Below are 25711 nucleotides of genomic sequence, written 5' to 3' on the forward strand. Positions count from 1 at the left end.
TATTAACAGGGCTGATTTCTCTGTTAGGGGCAGTAGGCACAGTGCCTGGGGCCCATGGAAATGTTTTAATTTCATTTAAAATCAGAAGAAAAAGTGACCTTTTAGGTTGAATAAAATGTTTTAATATATAATATTAATATATTTATCTTTACAATGTAATTGAAAAAAATGTAATTTTTACTTTTTGTTTTGGAGGAAGGGGTCCACAAAGGCAAAGTGTCCACGAAAGTCATAGTGAGGCCCTGCTTTCTACTACATTATGCTCATAACACAAGGCTAGAATAGAACCTTTTAAACACAAGTTCAGGTTCCGATCCTAATTATAAACTTGCCAGGCTGCTCTCTATGTATTTCTGTTTGGTCATCCCACTTTTGCAAGAGGTTAAATCATGGTTACTACTCACAATGTTGGGACAGCTCTCTGCTCTGATTAAAATCATTTAATTAAAGTCATTAATCTGCCATTCGCTCTCAAAAATCTCCATCCTGTTTTGATGAATAGAAAAATAATCTTTATGGATTAATTAAACCAATGTAGTTGCTTCTTTTGCACAATTAAAATATTTATAGTATTTGGTTTTCTATTTTGTTTTAAGATGATCAATAGTAGTAATGATACTTATTTATATACTGATTAGGAACCATATATTCATCATCTCTGTGACTCCAGTTCTTAGCTCAGTGTCTGGCAAATACTAGGTGCTTAATAAATGTTAGCTTAATAAATGAATCGCCTCTCAAGTAATTATGTGGAAATGAAATTATGTCCGTGGAGTAATGTCTTTAATAATCTCACACCTTGTGAGAAGGATCTTCGACTTGTATCACAAATGGCATTTTAGAGTGTGATCACTGGGCCCTTCCCACTTCTCCCACCTTCGTCAGCCAGACACTTCCTCCCTCCTGTGCTCTGTTTTCTCTCCTCTCCATCCTGGGGTCTGGAATGGTCCCTAGCCTGTTGGGAGGTGGCAGGGTCAGTGCTCCACCATCTTTCCCTGGTGTCCCACCCCCCCACTCCCAACCCGCGCCCTGAGCCTCTCGATGCTACCAATCCAAGCCACCTACAGCCACGCCCTCCCCATGGGCTAGATCACCTGTCCCTCCTTGGCCACAGCCTCTCTGGGTACCCTTTCGCCCCCCTCCTGCTCCCCCTCCTCAGCCACCTCCCCCAAACCCTCCCCTTCCCCGCCTCCTCCCACCCCTTGGTGTATATAGTAAAGCCCGGGCACTGCACGCAGTCACACACTCGCCCGGACAGAGACGCACACACAGTCACGCACAATCGGCAGCGGTGGCAGCGACAGCAGCTCAGTGACAGCAGCGACGGCGGCTCCCACCGCTACGCACCCCCTTCAGGAGGCGGGCAGCGAGGCCAGACCCGAGAGTTCCCGCACCCGTGACCACCCCGCGGCTTCCTGGAGGCGGCGGCCGCAGTAACAAGGTAGCGGCGGCGGCGCCCCCGTGCGGGCTGGGGTCCCCCCTCGCCCTCCCATTGCGGACCTGCCTTGGGAAGCAGGGGGCGCGCCTGGCCGGGAGCGCCTGGCGGGGCCCCGCGCCTGGGGAGGGCCCTGCCCGCGGGGGCAGGATGGCACCCTGAAGCCCGGGCCAGCAGGAAGAAGGTCCGGGCGGGGGGCGGAGGGCGGAGGGCGGAGGTGAGGACGCTGGCCAGGCCGCTATCGGTGCGGTGCATCTGGGCCCCGCTCCCGTCCCGGGCGCCCGCACTTGTCAGCGGGGACAGGGAGGCGGTGCAGGCCAGCGGGGAGGGAGCCCCCCCCAAAGTGGGTTTCAGGCTGCCACCAGCGCTGGCACCGGGCTCAGAGGGTGGCGCACCGTGAACTCCGCGCCGGGCACCGCACTGGGCTGCCTCTGGCTCCGCCGCTCTGCCCCAGCCCGAAAACCAGCGCCTCCCAGGCCCTTCGAAAGATGGATTCTGTTGACGTATCTGGCGGCCCTGGCGAGCCGGGTGGAAAGTTGGGTTTTGCCAGATCGCGCTGGGCTTGCCTTTGTGACTGACGCTTGGCCAGCCCCGCATCCTCCTGGAGCCTGGTGAGTGTGCAGAGGCGCCCCGGAGCCCTCTGGTCCCCCCAGTGCTCAGATTCGGGGTGGCCCGCACCGGCTCAGGCGTTCTGCCATGTTAGGCATCGGGCAGCGTTCCTGCTGCATTTTTTGCGTGCGTTTCCGTGGTGCCTTCGCTGTGGAGGGAGTTGTTGCCTCTTGCCGCGTTGGCTTTTTCAGGGTCACGTTTGCGCGCTGTGTGTTTGCTTGTTTGCTGTTGCAAGCCTGACTATTGTTCCGGATAAGCTCTGCCTGGGTGGGGAAATGGCATCCCACCACGGGTGCCTGCGAGGGGTAGAAATGTTGCCAAACAGCTGCTGCTTTGTGTTTCATTATCATCGGAAGTCCCAGGAGTGGGTTTGGGGCACGAAGGATGGATGGAGTGAGGGATGGGGCGTGGAGAAAGAAGGTGGCTTTGGAGGAGCGAATTGTCACCCACCTCATGGCATGCAGTCAGCCTCCTCTTCCTCCTGCCAAACTTTTATGAATATTCCTTTTGTGGCGGGGGTGGGGGAGCTTAATGAATTCAGCCCAGTTTTCCAGGGAGAGGCGACCAGGCTTTAACAATGGTTTGAGAACTTAATCAATGAGAAAGGCAGGGGGAGGTGGGGGTGGCGCTGACACCATCTCAGGGATGTGGCTGCTTCTTGCAGAGTCAGGTGGGAGAGAGGTAGGCAGGGCAGGGCGCAGCGACAGGGTGGCCGCGTCCTGGGAACTGCCCAAAGCTCCTACCTGTGCCCACAGGAGCCACCCTCCCTCGTGCCCCCACCCCACAATTTGCCCACAACTCAGCGACTGGGCGTGAGCTGTGGCTTGCTGTGGTGCGCAGGCTCGCCCCCCTCATCTGGCGTTTTTAAGGATGTGTAAATATTTTGCTGAGGATAAGTGACATCAACAGAATGATATTCCGCAGAGCCCGGCTGTGCAGCGATGATAAATAGATATGGCCAAACAAAGTTTTGATAACCGCGGATTTCCATGGCTCGCTCTGTTTCATTAGGGTCTTTGTTTTTGTTGGTTTAGCATTCTCTCTCATCCTCTGGTGTGATCCCTTTATTTAGCTGATTCTTGGAAGCTTCTCTTTAGAACAGAAAGAAAAGCAGCCGGCAGGAAGAAAACAATTTTTAGCCTTGCATGCATAGGGCAAGGTTTGCTGTGCTTTTTTTTCCAGAGAATCTTTCTCACCATTTTCTGGATGCCTCTTTTCCTCCTTTGGAGTCCTCAGAATCCTTTGCGGATTGACCAAGAGACTCGTGATAACTTTGAAAATGGGTAGCGATGTGCCTTTGTTGCGGTGGAGGGGTGGCTGCGTTGGAGGAAGATCTTGGGGAGGCTGGTGGGTGGGAGCCATGCACTAGAGTAGCATTATGCTTCCACCCAGTTTTGTCCTTAGCGTTTTATTTTCAAAGGGGAAAATGGGGAGGGGGAGCTGTGCCACCTTCAGAAGCTAGGGGTGGGCTGGAAGGCACAGATACATAAGCCTGGTGGCATCCCAATTCCTCTGCTCCTTAGAAGCCCAGAGAGGCCACCTACCCACTACCAGACACTCCCACTTCTCTCTCTCTCTCTCTCACACACACACACACACACACACACACACACACACACATACACACACCATACTTCGAATTGGCACGTGTGTCTCATCCTGACAGGTGCCCACTAGAGACAACCACAAGGTGCCAGGCACGATGAGCCAATTCAGGCTGGCATTTATGATACTGGCTGCTTTGGTAGCAGCACCAATCAGCTATCCAGGGCTGGAGTCCTTTACAATGCAAAGAAACCCCAGACTTCCGGCATTGATGCTCAGCCCAGGAAAACCTGCCCCTCTCAGGATTAAAAGAAAGAACAGCTTTCCAGGTGATGCCAGTTGCCAATGTGAAAACTTGATTGATGAGCAGTTGGGTATCAACTGAAAAATAAAAAGGCTTGTAGCCAGAAAACAGTCTCTGAGACAGGGTCTCTGAAAGGAAGGAAAGGAAGGAAGGAAGGAAGGAAGGAAGGAAGGAAGGAAGGAAGGAAGGAAGGAAGGAAGGAAGGAAGGAAGGAAGGAAAGGAGGAAGGAAAGAAAGAATAAAGGATGGGAGGTATGTGACCAGGTGCTGCTAGGAGTTCAATAGCACCTGGAAACAGATACAGCACTAGTTACAATGACCTGAAAACTGGATAAGACTAGCCTCCCCCAATCCATTGGACTCAGAATGGAGGTATTCTGAATGGGGGGGATATTCACATACAGTGTGCTGTGACTTCCAGTCAGAAAATACCAAGTCTCTGTCCTCTGGCTCCTTCGCTAATCTTAGATTTGTGGGAAAAGGGTAGTGGAGGGAAATAAATTGGGAAAGGAATTGACATTTGTTGTTGCGCTGTCTGCCAAATACTTCATATGTGGGAATCCATGGTGTGACAGAGGCATTATTTTACAGATAAGGAGGTTCAGAGAAATTTCCCGTCAAATGTCTGATTCCAGACTTTAGTGGTTATGATTTAAATGGGCAACATGTACCTCTACCCTCCCCTAAATCTCTTATTTACTGTATTTATCCCAATGGCCAGAGTCTGCAGCCCCTACCCATTCACAATATATGGTACCTAGGGGCAAGGGGAGCCTACCAAATACCCAGCTCAGTCACCCAGGGCATATGTGCCAAATAGAGAGACCCCCAAATAGTCCCTAACTAATTAAGGAGGAAAGGCTGTGCCTTTTCATCTTAGAATACCCAAACCCAGCTGTTGCTTAATAAATGAGAGTTGAGTGAATAAATGATGGACCTGATAGAGTGAATGGTGTTGGGGAGGGAGCTGCTATTCATTCTCAAGGGAAAACCAGCAGGGAGAAATCTTGAGCTATGAACAGGAACTCTGAGTTCCTGGTGTTATGTCCCTAGTAGTTATAAGCTGACAAGTCCACATGAGACAGGCATTCCCACCTTATGGATGAGGAAACTGAGACTGAAATTGAGGCCCATAGTGGGACCAGATGGTGAACAGGTATTTTTGACTTTTAACCATCTCATTAAATAAACTAAAAAAGGAGTTGGGGTCTTGCTATGTAAATGCATTGTCAAAGTTAGTCCCTTATCCCCATTCCAACCAGATGACAGTCTTAACACCCTATAAATTTTGGAGTCACTGGGAGAGCAGGGATTTGAATCCATATATGAAATGCTTTAGACTCTGCTGACTCCATTATCAGAATCTGAGGGAGACCTCAGAGAATGAGGCTCTAGAGAGGAGGAGGAGAGCCTAATTGTACTCTCCCTTGCACAAAAGCCTGTGTGGGATTCTGAACTAAGCTTGATTTAGGAATTAGGGTGGCATCTTCACTGTGAAGTTGGCAGCTCTTGTCTTTGGAGAATGCCTCTGATTATCACTTCTCTCTCCTACCTAATTGTCTTCCCAGACACCCATCATTTCATTCTTTCCAGATTCAAGCTGCTTCCTTCATGGCTCACAATTTTTTTAAAAAAAAAATATGTATTTTTATTGATTTTAGAGAGGAAGGGAGAGGGTGAGATAGAAACATCAATGATGAAAGATATGGATTGGCTGCCTCCTGCATGCCCCCCCGCCCCTATAGGAGATTGAGCCTGCAACCCAGGAATCATGTGACCTCCTGGTTCATAAATTGATGCTCAACCACTGAACCACGTGGCCTGGCTCACAATTTTTTATGAGCCCCTTGATTCTACTGCTCCCTTGTGAGGTTTTTTTTTTTTGTTGTTGTTGTTAGTCCTCTCCCGAGGATACTTTTTCCATTGATTTTTTTTAAGAGAGAGTGGAAGAGTGGGAGAGAGAGGGAGAGAGAGAAAAACATCATTGTGTGAGAGAGATATCTGTTAGTTGCCTCCTGCACGCACCCACAAATGCCCCAACCAGGGCTGGGAACAAACCCACTATCCAGGAATGTGCCTTTCACCAGAATCAAACCCAAAACCCTTTGGCTGCAGGCTTATGCTCTAACCACTGAGCAATGCTGGCCAGGGCAAGTCTCTTCTGTTCAAATGGCCACTGATAAGAGGTGATTTTGTTTTCCATATTAATGCTTCTGTATTTCTCACATGACCCTACTTCTCATTCTAGCAATGAACTCACACACAAACACACATGCATGCTCAGACACAGACACACATAATTTGATCATGTTTCTGTATCTGCTTCACCAAATTATATTGCAAACCCAGAATTGTTATTCTGTCCCATCCTCTGCCTTAAACAGATCAGAGCTAAGATGGGGGCAGCTAAACCAGCAAATGCCTTGAATAATTACTATACTTACTATGGAAGCATGGGCCCTGGGCCTTTCTTAAAAGCCCACTTTAATCTTCACTTAGAGATAGGGCTGGGGCCTCCTAGACATCAAAATCCTGGCAGTTTCTATTTCTGTTGTAATTGTTTTCATTTTAAAGATTTTAAAAAAATTAGTTTTAGAGAGAGCAAGGGAAGGGGGAGAGAAATATCAACACAAAAGTGAAACATCAATCAGCTGCCTTTTGCATGCCCCCTACCAGGGATTGAACCTGAAACCTAGGCATGTGCCCTGACCTGGAATCGAACCAGCAAACTTTTGGTGCATAGGACATGATGCCCAACCAACTGAGCCACACCAACCAGGGCTCTGCTGTAATTTTTAGCTCCAATAACTCTATAGTTCATCCTGCTCTCACCTGTCACTCTTCTTCCTACAGCTGGTTTGGTCTTTCAGCACAGCACTATTTAAACTGTCTGTGGTGATGGAAATGTTCTATGTCTGCACTGTCCCATACAGTAGCCACTAGTTAGATGTGGTTATTGAGCAGTTGAAAGGTGGCTAGTCCAAAGTAAGATGTGCTATAAGGATAATATATGTACAGGATTTCCACAATCTACAATAGATATATATAAGCCTAAGTGACCATTCAACCATTTAACAAGGAGCTATGATGCACACTGACCACCAGGGGGCAGATACTCAATGCACAGGCATGGAAACATGGAACAGACTGATGAATCTCAGAGGGAAGGTAGGAGGAGGGAGGGCAAGAAGAGATTAACCAAAGATCTTACATGCATACTAGAGGCCTGGTGCATTTGTGCACCAGTGGGGTCTCTTGGCCTGACCTGCAGGGATTGGCCAAAATTGGTTCTCCAACATCGCCCAAGGGGTCCCAGATTGTGAGAAGGCACAGGCCAGGCCGAGGGACCCCACTGGTGCACAAATCTGTGCACAGGGCCTCTAATTTAGTATAAGAAAGCAATGCAGAGTAGCTTAGTAATGACTAGAGGCCCGATGCACGAAATTCATGCAAGGGCCTTGGCCCCCTCCACTGCTACTGCAGCGACCTCTGTCTCTGCCACAGCCCCCACCCACCTGCCACTTCTACTATGGCCCTTGCCCATCACCGCCACAGCCAGGGGCTCTGCCCCCCCCCCCCCCCCGTGCTTCAGACCCTACCCACTGCGACTTTGTCTGGAAGGAAGGAGGTCCAGAAGGACATCTGGTCTAATTAACATATTATGCTTTTGTTACAATAGGTTCTTATGTTGATTATATGGTGAAATGATAGTTTGGATATATCGTTTAAATAAGCCATAGTATTAAACTTAATGTCATTTGTTTATTTTAATTTTTTAAATACGCCTGCTAGAAAATTTAAAATTACATATACACTTAGTGTCCAGATTATTATGCATTCGGAGATCATAATAATCTGGCCACTCAGTCTATATCCTATATAATAAAAGGCTAATATGCAAATTATCCCCTCAACCAGGAGTTTGACCAGCAGGCAGCTGGCCAACCGCCCACCCATGTCCCTCCCCCTGGCCAGGCTGGCCAGACTCCACTCCTACCCATGCACAAATTCATGCACTGGGCCTCATACACGCGTGCGCGCACACACACACACACACACACACACACTCAGTGGTCAGATTATTATGAGTTCAGAGATCATAATAATCTGGCCACTCTGTATATTTCTACTACATAGCACTGCTCCAGAGCAAACTACCTACCAAACTGTGCCTTCAGCCTCATGGTACCTCTAGATGTTTTAAGGGGCGCATAAACCCTCTCCATCTCCATGGCAGATGGGAGACATGGGGTTGATCCAGTAGCCACAACAGCCTGTCATCAAATGACAGGGTCCCCATTAAGTTTACCTATGAGCATGTTTGCTCAGTCAAGTTCTGTTAGGAGAGGAGGGAGAAAGGAGGGGGTGGGGGCAAGGCTGGCTGGAAGAAAAGTGGCCCCTTTCCTTCTCCCCAGCCTGTGTCCTTGTCTATTGGAGAGTTGTCTTCTGCTTGAGCAACTCATTTCCTTGACAACTGGTCTAGTAATATCCTTCCCAAGGATTTGTGCTTGGAGAATAGTGTCCCAAGTAGACACCTTAACACTGAGAGTGGGTTATTTGGGGCTGAGGCCAATCTTTTAAAAGAGAAAGGAGAAAGGGGGACACACATAGTCATCTCCTGACAGCTTGATGAAAACAAGAGCATGGAAATAAATACAGTTTCTGTGAGAGAGACAGAATACATGCAAGGAAGCCCAATTTCACATATCGTGGTGCTGAAGATGAGGAAATCTGACCAAGGGACAGTTCAGGGGGGATGGCAGAGGCACTATGGTCTTCCTGGGTATGGCCCAAGTAGACAAAAAGAACTAGAAGAATGAACTTGGGGCTGTGGTGATTTATAGGTCAGGCGTCTGTGGCTCAGGCTCCTATGGGGGCTGCCCCCACAGAGGACCCTTGGCTGACCTTGAGATCCACGGAAGGAGCCGGTTTTGTTTCCCATGGCAGACTGTTTACTGGAGCACAGGAAGAATCCGACATTCTGGCGAAAAATAATTCATTAACAGCCAGGGTATTACCAGTTTCCTGGAAAATCTCCTCCAGCTGCACTGTAGCAACTGTTCTTTTTCAGCAGCAGAATCAGGCCTCGCTGGCAGCCAAGACTGGGTGTGTTTGGGCGTTTTTGTTGTTGTTATTTTTGTCTTTGTGTATATGGCCACTTTGGCTGTATAGTTCAGAGAAAGGAACAGTGGCCTGGAAGGTTGAAATGGCATAGCTGTTAGCCATTCTTTCCTACATAGGTTAAGCCTGGAAGCTCTATGCTGATTCTAGGTACATACATTTTTCCCTAACCAAAGCCCATCCCCATGCTGGGGGTACTGCAGAGCCACACAGAATATTCTAAATAAATTTCAGGGAATCTCAACACCTGCTCTTAAGACTATCTGCAAACAGCTGGCTGAATGCCCCTCCCCCAAACAGACATTTCCCCCCTAAACAAACACACACACACACACACACACACACACACACACACACACACACACACCAGGCAAAAAGTCTTGTCTTAGCTCTGTGGAATTCTTTGCTTACTATTAATTGGTACAGTGGGGCCAAGGTATGTGATTCATCATCCCAGTTTTGAGGGCATTTGGAAAGCCAGGCAAGCATAACCAAGAGAATGGGCTGCGTGTTTTGCTCACTACAGACTGATTGAATCTACAGTAAATAAAATAGAATGGTTCAGGAAGCGTTTTATGCTCTGGAAAAAATCTGCTTTAAAAATAAAGGTTTTTGTCTGCTTGTTTTTGTTTTAATGCTTTGTGCTCAGAAACGTGTATCCAGCTAGCAAGAAATGGGAAAGAATGGCATTTCCTTGTGTTGTTTTTTTTCCTCTTTAAACTTTAATTGCAGGTTAAGTAAGATGCAGTGTATTGATTTTGGTTTTGTATGGAACATAACTAGATAATCATTTCATTTTATGCTATATTAATTTCCGTCCATTTAGACCTATGAAATATGTACCCTACCTATCCCCACCACCTTCAGAGTATTTCTTTAATGTTCCTAGATTCAGACTGAAACCCTGAATCTAGGAACATTATTTATTTATTTTTTGCTTTATTCTGAAAGGAGTAAATATGTCCTTAATTGACATATATGTAAGCCAACCTTAGTTTTCAGAGACAATGGGGACTTCTGCCTTTGATAACGGTCACTGATAAGAATATTAAATGCCAAGCATACTGGACTTTAGCTAGAGCACATTTTTTTCTACCTTATTCTATTGGCAGATCTTTATTGTGGTGTGTGCTGTCCTGTGCATTCATTATAGGATGTTTAAGAGCATCCCTGGGCTGTATCTACTGGATGCTAGTAGCATTACCCACCCCCCTAGTTGTGACAACCAGAAATGTCTCCAGACCTTAGCAAATGGCCCTTCTGGGACAAAATCATCCCCAGTTGAGAACCACTAATCTAGACAAAGATTTAATAAATAAGTCGTGTGTGTTTTTTTGAAAATTCAATTTGAAATAATAAAAGACAATTTCCCTCTCTGACTTTTATATACACAATTTATGGGGATGATTAATTAACATTTGGAAGTGGGTCATATGCCTGATTTAATTCTAAGGTTGGTAAAAGGACCTATTCTATCTGATATAGAGGGAATACGCTAATAGACCCTCACACTGTCACAAATATGGTGGCACCCAGAGCCAATAAGGAGGGAATATGCTAATTGACTGTCACACCCTCAAAGATGGTGGCACCCACAGCCACAAGATGGTGGTGCCCAGTCTCCTCAGCTCTGCCCAGGCAGCAGGCATGCAACAAGACTGGGCCCGCCCTCAAGTAGGCCTGGCCGCTCCGTGCACCTGCCTCCAGAGTCCCCCAGTCCCCTCAGCACCCCAGCTGCCCAGGGATGGTCCAAGGTGCAAGCAAGCCTCAGATGGTGGCTGCCCAGCCACCCAGGGCTGCCCAAAGTTCAAGTAGCCAGGGCCGGCTGAGGCTTGTGCTGCTGGCAGTGGCAGCAGCAGAGGTGTGATGGGGGTGTCACCTCCCCCTGATTGCCGGGTCGCCTCCCACCCCTGAGGGCTCCCGGACTGTGAGAGGAGGCAGGCCGGGCTGAGGGAGCCCCCCTCCAGTGCATGAATTATCATGCACCAGGTCTCTAGTAAGATTGTAAGACCACAGAGGTGTTTTTTGTTGTTGTTTTGTTTTTAAGACAGGCATTGAATAAGTAAGTCATAGGTAATTGAGGGGCATATTGTAATATCTAATGGCTACTCTAGTTTTTCATAAAGAGAACAGGTTTATTCCTCCCTAATTGCTTTTTCATATGCACTTGAAAGCCATGCTTTCAAAGCCACCAGGCATCTTCCTTCACCCCTCCCCCTTCCCCACTGTCTTTTATCCTGTAGTATCTTAAACCTAAACCAATTAATTAAGCCCCTTAGTGTGCTTGGGAGAGCTCTACTCATAACACTGTAATAGATTCGTTTCAGAATGTGGGAGCCCTCTACCCAGTACTAATTTTAGTAATTTTGAGAAAGAAAGTCAATGGTGGCCTAATGGAGCAGTTTTCAAAATGACTGGAAATTAAAATTCAGGTAGTCTCCCCCACCCCTCCCGATTTTTGTCCCTCTTACACACATTTATTTCCCTGCAGCAATTCTCCTTGGGAAACAGAATGTCAGCAGGACTCCCTCAGGCACCTCAAACCTGATAATGCCTGCAGTCAGCAGCAACAGATGAAATGTTGTCATTGGATAAGCCCTCAGCCATCATCTTTCACAGGGTCCCTTGAAAGTCTAGAAAGGAGGGGCATGCATTCTCAGGGAAAGTGTCATGGGGGATGAACCCTGTCCTACCCATGTATGGAAATGAAATGGGCACTTGTGGGGGACAGAGGGAGAACAGAGGTGGATCACTCATTACACAGGACAGTATCCTGGTGTCAACCCTGCCTTGCCAGTCTTCAGAGCGGGATGGGTGTTTAGGGGCACTTGAGGGTATGGGCAGATACTCAGCACAGACATCAGTGGGGCCACTTTATTTTGAAGCTATCCAAGTTAGGTGAGGCTTTTCCCTAGAGTGTGTCAAAGAATTTGGAGTGCTATGTGTAGAGGAATGCCTTTGCAAGCTTAGCCAGTGAGAAAATATGGGAAGGTGAGTGTGTAAGGGTTGCCAAGCCATCATTGGCAAGGACTAGCTTCACTTGAAGAGTAATTTGACCCTTGCTTGTCATTGGGAAGGAAAAGGCAATGAGCTGGCAGACATCCACAGTGTGCTGGGTCCAGGCAGGTAAATAATTGATTTGCTGCATGTGACACTTGGTCATTCTAAGTTGCCAGGCCCTTGCAGGCCAGGATTTGGATGATGTTTGCAACACTGGGAGAGAAAAGGGGGTCATAAATCTGGGCTTTGGAGGCCAGTTTGGTGGAACAGAGGCCACTAGGGCCACTGCTGTGTGCTACAGAAACAGACAGGTCCTCGTGGTATGTTCTTCCTCAAAATAATGGCAATGGAAATGGCTGTGAATAACATTTAGACCTTGTCATAAAAAGGCAAACAATCTTCCTGCTATAGGGAAAAGCTAAATAAACTCTATTGCAGCTGTATTAAGTAGAAACAGATTTGAAAATTGGGTGTTTTTTTTTTTTTTTTTCTCTGAGACACTTATTTATAGCAGGTTGGGCAAAGGCTGCCACTATCTTTTGTGACTCTGGAAGTGTTTTCCAGATGGCCCTTGCTGTTTTTCTTTTTATTAAGCTTAGCTGAACTTGCCCTTACTTGGAAAGGCTTATAGAAATGGGTGTTATTATTTTTTTTTTTCAGATTACAATGGCCATTGATTGGCTTTAAATCAATGGATGGGAATGGATTGAGCCTGAGCTAATGAATTTCTTTTCACATTTTAGAAATAAGAAAAATGTCAAGGAAAACTCAAAATAGAGGTGCTCTTTCTTCAACCATATATGGCAAATATGAGGCCACATTTTCTATTAATTTTACATGTACATTTTACAAAATAATACCCTCCTCTTTGCTAAAATTCTATAATATTACTATTTCCTTTCCAACATCTAAACAATGTCCAGGTACATTTCAGATTGAGTAATTAGCTCTGGCTGCAGTTTCTTTTTATGATAAAAAATTTCACTAGCTTGCTAGACTAAATCTGAAATTGAATTTGAATATATCAATATGAGGCCATTTGTTCTATGATCCTTTGTAGCTTTATCACCTGCATTTTAAGAAGGCTAATAAAAACTGATTCTGCCCTGCCTTTTCATGTTGGACACACCCGCACCAGAAATCTCAGCTTTGTTTTTGCTCTTAGGAGCTGGGCAGTTGAGTTTGGGATCATCAGGGCTAATTCTGACAGTTTAAACCACACAGTGAACCATTTTTGGAATGTCACATAAACCATTGGTCCTATAGATCAGGCTTGCAGACTATTACCTGCATGGGACAAAATTTCTACCCATTCACAGTGAAATGGAAGAAAAGTGAAAAAATGTACGTAATTAGTTTCTTTTTTTTTTTTTTTTTTTTTAGCTAAACCTTTTCCATTTTACAGAAATGGCCTTTATTCTAAAATGGTCTTTCCTAATTTTATTAGTGTTAAAGTCTCTTTTGTGAATAATTAAGATAGTACATGGCATTTGTAGTTTAACATCTTTTATTGACAGTCATAAGTTGTCTGCCTCCTGTTGTAGCCTCCATTAAAAAAAAATGTTACTCATCTTGCACATTAGAAAGTCTGTGATTCATTCAGGAGGCCTGAGTGGATTAGGAAGAGAAGCCTTTGTTATGATTCCTAAGCCTGAAAAACCAACCTGAGAGGTCTTGTTTCAAGTCCCTAACCCAACTCTTCTGACCCATCACCCACAGAGAGCTGGTTTTATCCAAAGTCCACGTGAAGAATGGATTTGCTTCAACAAAGGACTTTGAAGAGGAAAATTGGCCTCTTGGACATAATGCCTGAGCATACAGCCTCAGTGCTGGGAGTCTGGACACTGTATCCCTGGCTTCTGATATCAACTCTGCTGACAGTGTGCATAGGCTCGATCCTCCCCCCTTCTTTCTGTCTTCAGCTCTGCCCACCACCACTGAGTGTAGGCCTCAGCATGGCTCACTAGGCCTGGCTCGTCTTCTCACCTTACTTCTATCCTTGCTCCCCTTCTCCCTTGCTATTCCTGTCGCTATTATGCTAAAGCAGTAACCCTAGCTCAGAAACACTCAGTGACTCCCTATTTCCTAATTAGTTTGAATAAAACACCATATACACACAAAGCCCTCTTCTCATTATCCCTTTCATGACTGGCCTTCAGTAGGGAAGATGTCTTTGGGTTGTGTCATTGTTCTGAGCTGGATTTTGTTTGTTTTCTTATATGGGTGGGAGGTTTGCAAGAAAGTTAGAAGATCTCTTTAGCATCTTTCTAGATGAAGAACACTGAAGTGTTGACTCTAGTGTAATGGACTATCCCAGGGATTATGACATTAGTGGTGTTAAAAAAAAAAAGAGAGAGAGAGAGAGAAATACCACCCTCCCAAATGAGGCTCTGGCTTCATGAATCATAGCCTTACATCTTGCTTCTGGATTAAGATTCCACCTTTCTGGCCTGCTAGCAAATGGGTATTGCTTTGGAATGGCATTGATGACTTGTCCTGTTAAAAATAAAGCCACCGCCCTACCCAGTTTGGCTCAGTGGATAGAGCATCGACCTGCAGACTGAAGGGTCCCAGGTTCTATATCAGTCAAGGGCATGTACCTTGGTTGTGGGCACATCCCCAGACAATAACTATGACCCCCTCCCCTCAATTCCTGGTAACCACCCTTCTATTTTATTTTTTTTATTTCTTTTTTTTTTTAATTCCCCTTTCTCCCATATCCAAGTCTTTGGTAATCCCCCTTCTATTCTCTGTTACTATGAGTTTGGCTTTTTAAAAATTCCACATTTAAGTGAGATTACGCAATATTTCTGTTTTTAAGTTTTAAATGCAAATTGCCACATGTTACTGGTACCATATTAAACAACACAGCTCTAGAACACACTTGTTTCCCTGTGCCATTCTGTCCCTCTGACCCTTGCTGTATATGCACCTCTCCTATAACACCTATCAGCTTGGCATCTCTCGTCCTTCCTCCCAGCCCAAGAAGCTTTTCCAGTTCTCAAAGGCCTATAAACCAGTGGTTCTCAAACTTTCAGTGTGCATTTTAAAATACAGATTCCTGCAACCCACCTCCAGAGCAGATCAAGAGTGTGGCTCAAGAATTGGCATTTTAACAATTCCCAGGTACTGCTGGTGTTGCTGGTACTAGGACCTTTGGTTATCTGCTAGTCTACCAGGCCTTAAGGACTAATTCCTTCATCTCCAAGTAGTGTGGTTTGGGGTTCAGCTGTTACCTCCTGGTACCCAGAAAGCAGTGATCACTGGCTCACAGAAGCTGGGAGAAGCTTCCTTTCTGCTACTGTCCTGAGGACCTGGACAGTTCCACTTTTATTTGGCCACAGTTAGGTTTGGTCACTCCCTTGGCAATTGTTCTGGAATGACTTTGTTTAAATTTGGGGTGCCTTGAGAGGGGATGGAGAGGTGGGCAGGGTGAAGGAGGAGGCACGATCTCTAGGAATTGCCTGATCACCCTGGTCTTGTAGGACAAGCCCATTTGTTGTCTGATCTGCTGTTCTCTGCAATTAAATGGTGGCAAAAAAAAATTAACTAGGAAAGAAAAAAAGTGAAGCCGATGAGGCAGACAGATAAGGCACGCGCCCCCCCCCCTCCCCCGCCAATGTGTCTTCACCCTAATTAAAGTCTTTGTCCATTTGGAGAGCATGGGCCAGATGTTCTGGGACAGGATTGGAGGCAAAGGGGTGTGAATAGCAAGGGGGGCAGGGCTTGGAAAGGCCCTTGGAAAGGGAATTGTCATGTTGGCTACATTGACTTTTGATCTAGCTTTCATCAGTGATGAAAATGTTATTATTTTTGTTGTTTTTTTAAAATGCAGGTATTAGGTTGTGTACCTAATCATGAATATTTGTAAAATAAAGGATTAATGTGGAATAATTTTTTCCTTAAGTGTACACAAACCTGTGTTTTCTCTCACAGAACCCATGCTGTTTTGCTTCCTTTTTCTGCATATTACTCCCTTTTTGTTACTTTTCTTTTGTTTTTCTGAGAGTGGGAATTATATGTCTTTTTTCCCCCTGTGGGTTGTTGTCATACCAGCATTAATTTGCCTGAGCCAGACAACACTTTCTAAGGTTCATTTTGATCACCATCTATGGCAACCTAGCCCTCCTTGGCCCATGGCAGTGTGTTCTGTAGCACTTACATGCTGATAATATAATACGTTTAATAAAAAAGTACAAGTACACAAAATTTCCCCCATTTATCTCTTTCTCAAAGCAAGTCTTCAAAGGCTTAAACTTGAGGCCTCATTCCTGTTTTTACTGGGTTCTGTCCCCATTAATCAGCAATGAAATGTCACATTCTTGTGTTTTGAGTACTTCTATCTTTCTACTTATCTCTCTGTGTCAGCCACCCACAACAAAGCTCAGCAAATCTTGAGTACATCAGTGGAGCCCCAGCTCTGTCCCTCTTGTCTCTGTCACCACCAGTCATCAGAGAATGAGACCACCTGTCCTATAATCAACCTGACCCACGTTCAGCTCCATCTCAGATATTTGGACACAAAACTCTTCATCCCTCATCCGTGTGGGACACTTCTCTTTCTTCAAAGCTGTCACTTGCCATCTCTCTCTATAGTTGTCAATGCCAAATGCCCTACTCTTTTTATCACTTCTGTGGATGGGATGAAGTACAGCAAGTTTCCCAGATTCATAATAGAGCTGAAGCACCTGGCCAGGAATTTAATATACGTGCTCTCACTTAAACCTACAGTAATGTTTAGAAATAGCTAATAAGCCTTGATAAAGAACTTGGACTTTATCCTGAGGCCAGTGCCATTATCTGCTTTATGTGTTTGTTTCCCCCCCTAGTGGAGAATGAGCTGGGGTAGGAAGGGAGGAAGACTAAAACAGGCTTTAATGCAATAATCCAGCAAGAGCAATGAACTTGAACTGAAGCAGTATAGTGGCTGTGGATGGGGAGGCAAGTGATTGAATTCTGGAAGTATTGAGGAGACTGATTCTGTAGGACTGATAATGGCTGGTTGAGTAAATTACGACAACACCCTAAGGATGGGGGGTGGATTGGATAACTGGGCCCCCTTTGCAGCTAGGGTTGGGGCAGACCCAAACTAGGTGAGCGGTCAGAAAATCTTGACGTTTCCCATGTAATCATCTGAGCTCCAATTTATGAAGAGAGTGTGATGAAAACAATGAGTGGGCCAGAAAATGGGGAGTGGGAGGGTCTGACAGACATAGTCAACAGCCAGGAGCACCTTCAGTCAGCAGCTTTAAATACCTTTTCCAAATTCATATGCTTTAAATAGGTCCGAATTTGTAAGCAGCAGGTGCATAGAGTAATCCTATTGCTTCGGACCTTAACTCGGCCCAGCAGGATGAGAGAGGTTTAGCTGGTGGCCTGCCACTAGGGTAACCAACTGTCCTGGTTTGCCTGGGAGTGGGGATGTGAGACCCTGGGACATGGGACTTTCAGCTTTCAAACCCAAGCAATCATGGGCAAACTGGGATGAGAAATGTCACCCCACCTGCCAGGGGAGGTGTCACAACATGGACAGCTAAGCTGGTCAGGGCCAAAACAGTGGAGACTCAGTTCACCCTGGGAACTCAGTACAGTGATACTACTGCAAAGCAGAAAAGGAGCTTTGGAATGGAAAGATAAAGAACATATCCCAAGCCCTTTCGAATAGCTTCTCTGGGTCTGAATGACCTGCTTTTCTTAAAGTAAGGGCCTGAGAACTCTATTCTGCTTTCCTCCTGCTCATCTGAGGGAGTCACCTGCTGGCATCTGGGACCTGTAAGCCCTTGACGAGGCATGGGAATATTTTAAACTGGGTCTTAGGTAAGCAAAACAGTTTATTTAAACAATGTGTTCCTACATCCTTGAAACCATGGTTAGAGCAGCAAAATGCGGAATCATTTGTAGCAGTAGTCCATTCAGATCTTAACTTGCCAAGCAACCCCAGTCCTCCATTATTCATAATTCTTTGAGACCAAATGACAACTTTTTGTCTTCAAAAGCTTTCCTTCCCCACCCCTGCCCCAACTATTTCTCTTTCAAAATAAACCTCAGTACGTCAGCAAGCAGCATGTTGTAAATGGTAGGACAGAGGAGCCCTGGAATAGCAAGTAAACTAAACAGATTTTTCCTGTGAAGGCCCGGCCTGGCACAAACCTTCAGAAATGCAAAGAGAAATAAAGGGTGAGGTGACACACTCATCTAATACCAGTGACACCAATGACAGGAAACAGCATCAGACTGTATTCTTGTGTAGCAGCAGAAATAAGGAGGAGTTCTGTGCGGGGAAATAAAAAATAAAGGGAAAAATATAGGAAGGTGTGAAAAAAGGAAATTCCTCTAGTTATATGGCTCAGATAGTGAAAGAGCCAGAAAGACCCCAAATCAGACTTGAGACTTTGGAAAGAGCCTCCCGCTCCTACCATGAGCCCGAGAGTGAAAATGATCTTTGTCAGTTCTCTATGCCCATCTGCATCATGTTATGAGGGATAGATATTAGTTATAGCAAAATTGCTTAGAATAGATTCTTTCCCAAGCATAAAGGACATGGTGGGTAAAAGCTGAAATAATAGTACCATCATTTAAAAAAGGCCTTGTATTTCACATACACTTTCAATTGGCCAGCAGTTTTAAGCAGTGGGCAGTTATGGTTTATTCTTTTCTGGATAATGTTTGATTTTTGAAGCCAGCTATATGGATGGGAGAAATCCTAAAAATTATCCATCACAGATTTTTACTTTCAGATTTTCATCTCAAATCCTAACATACATACAGAAAAGTGCATGTATTATTAAGTGTATAGTTTGAGAAAAAATTCACAAATGGCACACTCATGTCACCAGCACCCTGATGGAGACAGAGGCCACACCAGCCTCATACCCTCTTCCTTACTCCTCACCAACAGTAACCACTATCTTCCAATAGCATGGATTAGTTGTGCCTCACACAAGAATTTTTCAGTGGTAGCTTTGTGTATGAGTACCCCCCACCAAAAAAAAAGAAGAAAAAAAAAGTTCTTGTAATTTTTTTTTTATTTTTTTTTATTTTTTTTTTTAGGGAAGAGGGCAGAGATTTGTAATGGTTTCCTTTCTCTGGCTGCTCTGAGTTGGGCCTGTTAAACAGGAAATTTCTGCTGGTACAGGGTTTGGAGAAATCTGGTCTCTGTTGCCCAGAATGATGCCCAGACTGTGAGCCAGTAGCCTGCCCTAGGCACCATCCCTGCCAAAAGCAGCCACCAGGCTGGCCTTATCTGCCCTATTAAAACATTTGTTGGATCTTGCAAAGACACATGCCTGGAGTCATTGAAGACATGGCAACACAATGGCAGAGTCCCCTAAAGTATTGGCCTTCTGGAAAGGAAGGCTGGGTACCACCACCTAATACAGCATATCCAACGTACTCACCCCCCCCTCCCAAACTTCCAAATGAGAGCATTATGGATTAATATCACTTCCTCCTCTGTTTTATCGTAATTTTTTATGTGCTTTCTGCCCCTTTTCCATGTTGCTGCAGGAGGCAAACAGGATGAGTGAGGGAATAAAGCTATGGAACATACATCGTAATGTGTCTGGAGCAGCATCAGAAAAGGACTGATTTGTCCTCCTGTGCTGTGTAGTGCCAAGTGATTGAATGCTCGCCAAGCTGTCAGTTTTATGAAACAAATTCTCTAACCCCCTTGGCCCAGAGCTTTGCTCAGCCTGAGATGGAAAAGAAATAACCTTTAATAGAAAACTCATTGCTAAAATCTAAGATAAGATTTCAGAGCTACCTGAGAATAAAATAAAATATTTGAAGAAAGCATTTGACGGGGGACTTTTAGAGAACCTTATTTCTCAGATCTTGGTAAACAAACCGTGTTTTTAAAAATATTTAGAACTTTGTGATGCATAATGCATTTTTATTTTTAGTGAGCTAGGCTGTTTGTACACACAGATGTTTCCTGTGGCCCGTCTATCACTTCTACTTTTCTGAAAGAATATTTCCAGCAGGAAACAGAATCTTATGCTAAGAACCCTAAACCCCGCACAGACACTGTTCATCTGAGTGAGGATATTTCTATTTCTAGATTTATATTTGGAGGGGAAGGGGAAGTGGCAATCTTCTTTGATTAAAAAATACATAAAATAGTTTTCATAAAAAGATAATATAATACATCCACTATATCAAACCATATGATTTCACTTATATGGATAATCTAAAGGACAAAATAAATTAACAAACCAAACAGAAATAGACTCATAGATACAGAGAACAGACTGATGGTTTTCAGATGGGAGGGAGTTGGGGGCCTGTATAAAAAAAGTGAAATGATTAAGAAGTACAAATTGTCACAGGGATGTAAATTATAACATAGGAAATATAGTCAATAATATTGTAATAGCTATGTTTGGTACCAGGTGATCACTGTAAATTATATAAATGTAAATTATATAAATTAAATTATATAAATGTCTAACCACTAAATTATATAAATGTCTAACTGTATACCTGAAACTAACACAAAATAATATTGAATGTCAAAAAAATGTTATTAGACAATTTTTCCTTGGCTTCTAAATGAGACCTGGCCAACTCATCCAGGCACATTCATTGCTGAAGGGCTGGACGCCTTTTCAGTCTCCATTCTCACTGTCAAGGCTGCTGTGAGTAATGCCTGCCCTTTCAAACAAGCGTTAGGTGTGTTCCACTGGGTTTTACAGATTTTCCAAAGCATTGTTCTCACACTGCTGTGTTTCCTTTCCAGCACCAGGAACACCGTGGCAACACATTCATCAGCCTAGTTTCTCTGTCACTCTTAGGATCACGTGGAAATCAATTAAAAATAAAATCCTTGGGCCAGTATGCTAAGGAAGGAAATGAGGTTTTACACATCAGCACTTTAAAAAAAAAAAAAAAGAAAAAGAAAAAGATGAACCTGTCTTAATTGAAAAATGGCACAATGCCCTAATGAAAAATTAAGCTTCAGGATTCAGTCCCTAATATCTCAGTGATGAGTGTATATTTCCTCCTGTGGCTACCCCTGTGAGTGAATTCTGAAATAATCAGGCAATGTGCTGAAATAAGATATCACTCGGCATGACTAGAGGAGCTAGCCATCACTCTGTCTGGCTGACTTCTCAGTTAATGCCTAAATGCCAGAAGGGGAAGATCCTGGTTCTTTGGAGCTTTAGTTTCTTTAACATTTTAGTAAATTGTGTTTCTCTGGTTATAAAAGCAATACATACTTATTTTAGAAATTTACAAATATAGAAAGGCAATAATAAGAGAATAAATATTATTTGCTGCCCTGCCACCCAAAGATCACCATTATCAATGTTCAGTTCATGTCCTTAAAAGTCTTTTTTCCCCCTGTACATAGATCCTTTATCTTCTCCAGATTTGGAAAGTATATTCCACAATGGAATGTATTGTGCTTAAATTGAACCCCCCCCCCTAAATTTCTAACATACATTTCTCTAATTATCAACATCAGGAATGAAAAGGGCCTGGCTGGTATGGCTCAGTAGATTGAGCATCACCCCATGCAACATAGAGGTTGCTGGTTTAATTCCAGGTCAGGGCATGGTTGTGGGTTTGATACCCAGTGGGGGGCGTGCATGAGGTAGCTGATATGTTGATATGTGTTTCTCCATCATCAATGTTTCTATCTTCGCTCCCTTCCTCTTTTTCTATAAAATAATCAATAAAAGGAATATTTTAAAAGATGCTTTTATTTTTAAAAAAGAATGAAAAGGTATATATTTTGTTACTTCTCATGTGTGACAAAAACTGGGAGCATATTTACTCCCCATTCTGCCCTCCTTCCCCATCTTGCTCACTGCCATATTACCAACACCTAGAATAGTGCCTGGAATCTAGCCCTTGCTTAATAAATATTGTTGAATAGATGAATGAGTGGTGAGAGTCTATACTCACATTGCTTCCAGGAAGTAAGCACTGACTCCTGAGGCCAACCTCTTTCCCCCTTTCTGTGCTGCTTCTCCTGAGCAATCTGAGTAAGCTGCAGGTCCCACCACTGTCTGCTGGATCTGCTTTCCTCTGATCTTACATGTGGGGAGGCAGTGAGCAGTGGCGGTGAAATGTGCCCAGTCTTCGAAGGCAAACAGACCAGATTCCCAGGCCTGCAGATTACTACATAATGGGACAAGTATCTTAATTTCTCTGGGCTTCAGAAATGTCATCTGTAAAATGGGCAGTGGTGATACCTGCCTAGCAAGATGAATGACAAGTATGTACAATGCCTGGTACACAGGAGAAATCCAAAATCTGTAGCTACTAGTATTATTCCTGCTTCTCGTTCCAATGGCAGCATAAGTAAAGACCCTTGGGATCCAGAGTGTAGCCTTTCTCTTTACATTTCCAGTTGGTTTACCTTATGAGTGTAGGAGACTTTCTGACGAGTTACTTGATGCTTCTGTGTCAATTAAATCAGAAATGGGAAATGATCAGTAGCCTTTCTAGCAATCTGCACTTCCACTGCCTTTGCGATTGCTTCCCCTGTAGCAAGTGTCTTGTTGCATTGTAACTGCATGTCCAGTAGCTGATTCCCTCACTAGACAGTGAATGGGCCTTCCATTCACTTGATATCCTCAATGAGGATATCAAGGTCTGCCTGGCTTCAAGGTCCCGTTGCCTCTTGATTATCATTTAGGCAGTTCTCAACATGGGAACCACTGTAATTGAAGAATCACTCAATATCTATTTATTGAATGAATGAATGAATGAATGAATGAGGGAATGAATGAATAATATCATATTGGACACATCTTGCCTTATCTCAACCACACCTGTGGGCTTTCTGCAATCTTCTAGATGACAAAAGCAAACCAAACTATAGAATTTAATTTCTAACACTCTGATTCTATAATGTAAGCTTCTAACAGACACATAAGTATTGGTTCTGCAAAGCACCTGCTTAAGGAAAAAAGTAAAATTTCCTCTTAGTTCATATGCTTAAGTTCACGGATTTACTGGCTGGCATACAAGGCTCTTTAGAAGAGGAAGAGTGACAGTGTATGCACAATAAAGCTTCTGTCTGCAACTTTTAGTATGAGTTATATGTGTGTTGGCATCTCTTTCACACAGAATCTGATGAGTTGGCATTTATTTTTGACAGCATCTCAAATCTTGTGAAAGTCAGAGCTGGGGGCTGGTGTTTTTTGGTAGTATCTCAGATAGTGGCAAGACAGCCTTAATAATTTTAAAAAGAGAGGTTGAATTCTTCCAGAAAACTAAAAGTTCAGCAAAGAAGAGCTTTGGAACTTCCCAGAGCTTTGGCTTTTTGTAAATTGGACACAAATAAATACACAAACACAGTCTCTGGGGTGTGTGTTTCTTCCTCTAATTCACCATGGCAGCAATTGCTGTTATTTCCTCAAACCTGTTTTGTTCATCTTCCCAGGAACCCAGCCAGCCTACATTTACCAGGCTCCCTTGCAGTACATGTGACTGATTCTGACCAATAGGATGTGAATGGAAATGCAGTGTGTAATTCTGATCCCATCAAAAAAGCTTTCTAGGTTTTCTTTCATACTTTTTTTTCTCATCCACTGGCTTTGAGGGATGGGGCAAAGCCTCAGGGCAGCCCTGTAAGGTGACAGAGCCTTCTGTGCATGAGGAGAATCATTACATGAAAGTGCCTGGTCTGGCCCTAGCTGGTTTTGCTCAGTGGATAGAGCATCAGCCTGTGGACTGAAGGGTCCCGGGTTTGATTCAGGTCAAGGGCACATGCCTGGGTTGCAGGATCGATCCCCAGTAGGGGGCATGCAGAAGGCAGCCAATTGATGATTCTATCTCATCACTGATATTTCTCTCTCCCTCTCCCTTCCTCTCTGAAATAAATAAAAATATATATATATAAAAAGCCTGGTCTAGAGCCCCCACCCTAGACTGTTACATAAACAAGAAATAAGTTTCCATTAGTGAGCCATTACAATGTGATTTCTTAAATAAATAAATAAATAAATAAATAAATAAATAAATAAATAAATAAAATAAGTATGATTTCTTAGGCAGCATATCCTACCTTAACTAAGTCATACTCTCTGGTGTTTAAAAAAGTAGCTGACAATTTTCAAAGCCCTTTTATGTGCCAGGAATTGTTTATGTTAATAATAATCCCTTCAGTCAGCCTACAAAGTTATCCTCATTTTACAGCTGTAGATACTACTCAAAGTGGGAAGGGGGTGATTGTCTTGTCCACCATCATGGCCTCCAGAGTTTGCATAGCGAGTGACATTGAGTAGGCTCTCAATGAGGCTTGTTGATAATGAAAGAAAAGAAGGTTAAACAAAGTAAAGTCATAGCTAAAAAATGCTGAATCTACTATTCATCTAGGTCTGCCTGGCTTCCAGGTCCAGCTGCCTTTTAGTATGTGTAACCCATGATTTTAAAAAACAATAGTTGAGGAATCAGTGATGCACCCTTAGAGGAAGATATTTTAGTCTCTCATCTTGTATTTCTTATTGGAAAAAATAACACATTAAAAAATAAAAACATTATAGACATCCAGAACAAAGAGAGAAACAACCATCTGCATTCTTATCAGAGAAAACTGGTACAAGCTCTTAATATATATATATATATATATATATATATATATATATATATACACACACACACACACATACATATATATATTAACAGTTAACAGTGAATGAATTTTTGTTGAATATATATATATATATATATTAAACAAAAATTCATTCACTTTGTGTATATAAAATCTATATTATCTCCTGACACATGACTTTTTCAGTTATTTTCCTCTTAAATAATTTTCTAAGGCATAATTTCCATGTCAGGACATACCAATCTGGGTCATCCTTTGTAATTACTAGTAATAGTCTATGTAATGATCTGCCATAATTAACCAGTCCTCCCTTGGTTATCGTTTAGACTGTTCTCAATCTTACAATACAACAGAGCTGTGACAATTGTGTTTCTGCCTCTCTTTTTGGGGTAGAATCCTAAGAGGGACATTATGAGGACACTGACATACTTCACTGTCTCCCACATGTGGAGACCTATTTTTATAGACTATTAGAGGCCTAGTGCATGAAATTTGTGCATGGGGGGGTTCCCTCAGCCAAGACTACACCCCTCAGGGGATGTTCGACTGCCAGTCAGACATCTCACTCACAATCTGGGACCACTGGCTCCTAACTGCTCACCTGCCTGCCTAATCACCCCTAACTGACCCCCCTACCAGCCTGATCACCCCTTACCGTCTCTGCCTGCCAACCTGATTGCCCCCAACAGTACCCCCAACAGCCTGGTCACCTCCAACTGTGCCCTCTGCCAGCCTGGTCACCCCATGCAGCCTGCTGCTCAGTCATTACTGTGAGGGTGTCCTGACCAATTTGCATATTATCCTTTTATTAGTATAGATAGAAGATCCAGATAGTCATCATATATTGAAACGGACTCAATGGGCTTAGTTCTTCAAGTTAAGATGACAAAGAACAGTGGAATAAAGGGTTTCTAGATTATTGGAATGACACATTTGTGCTCCAAATCCATGGAAAAGATTAACAGTGAGGAGGCACTGGCATCCCAACAGGATGAGGTGGCACCTTCATGCTGTTGGCTGGTTTCTCTGCAACCTTATGGTAATGAGATCAGTTTTGTCTGGAAGACCAGGGCTGATCTGAAATCAAGGCAAGATGTTGTCCCTCACTAAGAAGTGAAGCAAGGCTTCCTTT

The 25711-nt window shown here is 43.9% G+C and overlaps 1 protein-coding gene across 3 annotated transcripts in view; it reads left to right on the plus strand.

Moving 5' to 3' along the window:
- Positions 1-1164: 1164 nt before the first annotated feature.
- RAI2 (retinoic acid induced 2) overlaps positions 1165-25711 on the plus strand; it is a 60104-nt gene continuing 35557 nt past the window's right edge. For 2 of the 3 annotated variants that reach the window (XM_084869653.1, XM_084869656.1), the window contains exon 1: positions 1165-1441. The gene's annotated coding sequence lies outside the window, so the exon portion shown is untranslated. Of the gene's footprint in view, positions 1442-1644; positions 2047-25711 lie in introns of those variants that run through there. The other variant, XM_084869654.1, reaches the window with a different exon arrangement.

This window comes from Pipistrellus hanaki, assembly GCF_964339955.1.
Source record: "Pipistrellus hanaki genome assembly, chromosome: X".
Classification (NCBI taxonomy): Eukaryota; Metazoa; Chordata; class Mammalia; order Chiroptera; family Vespertilionidae; genus Pipistrellus; species Pipistrellus hanaki.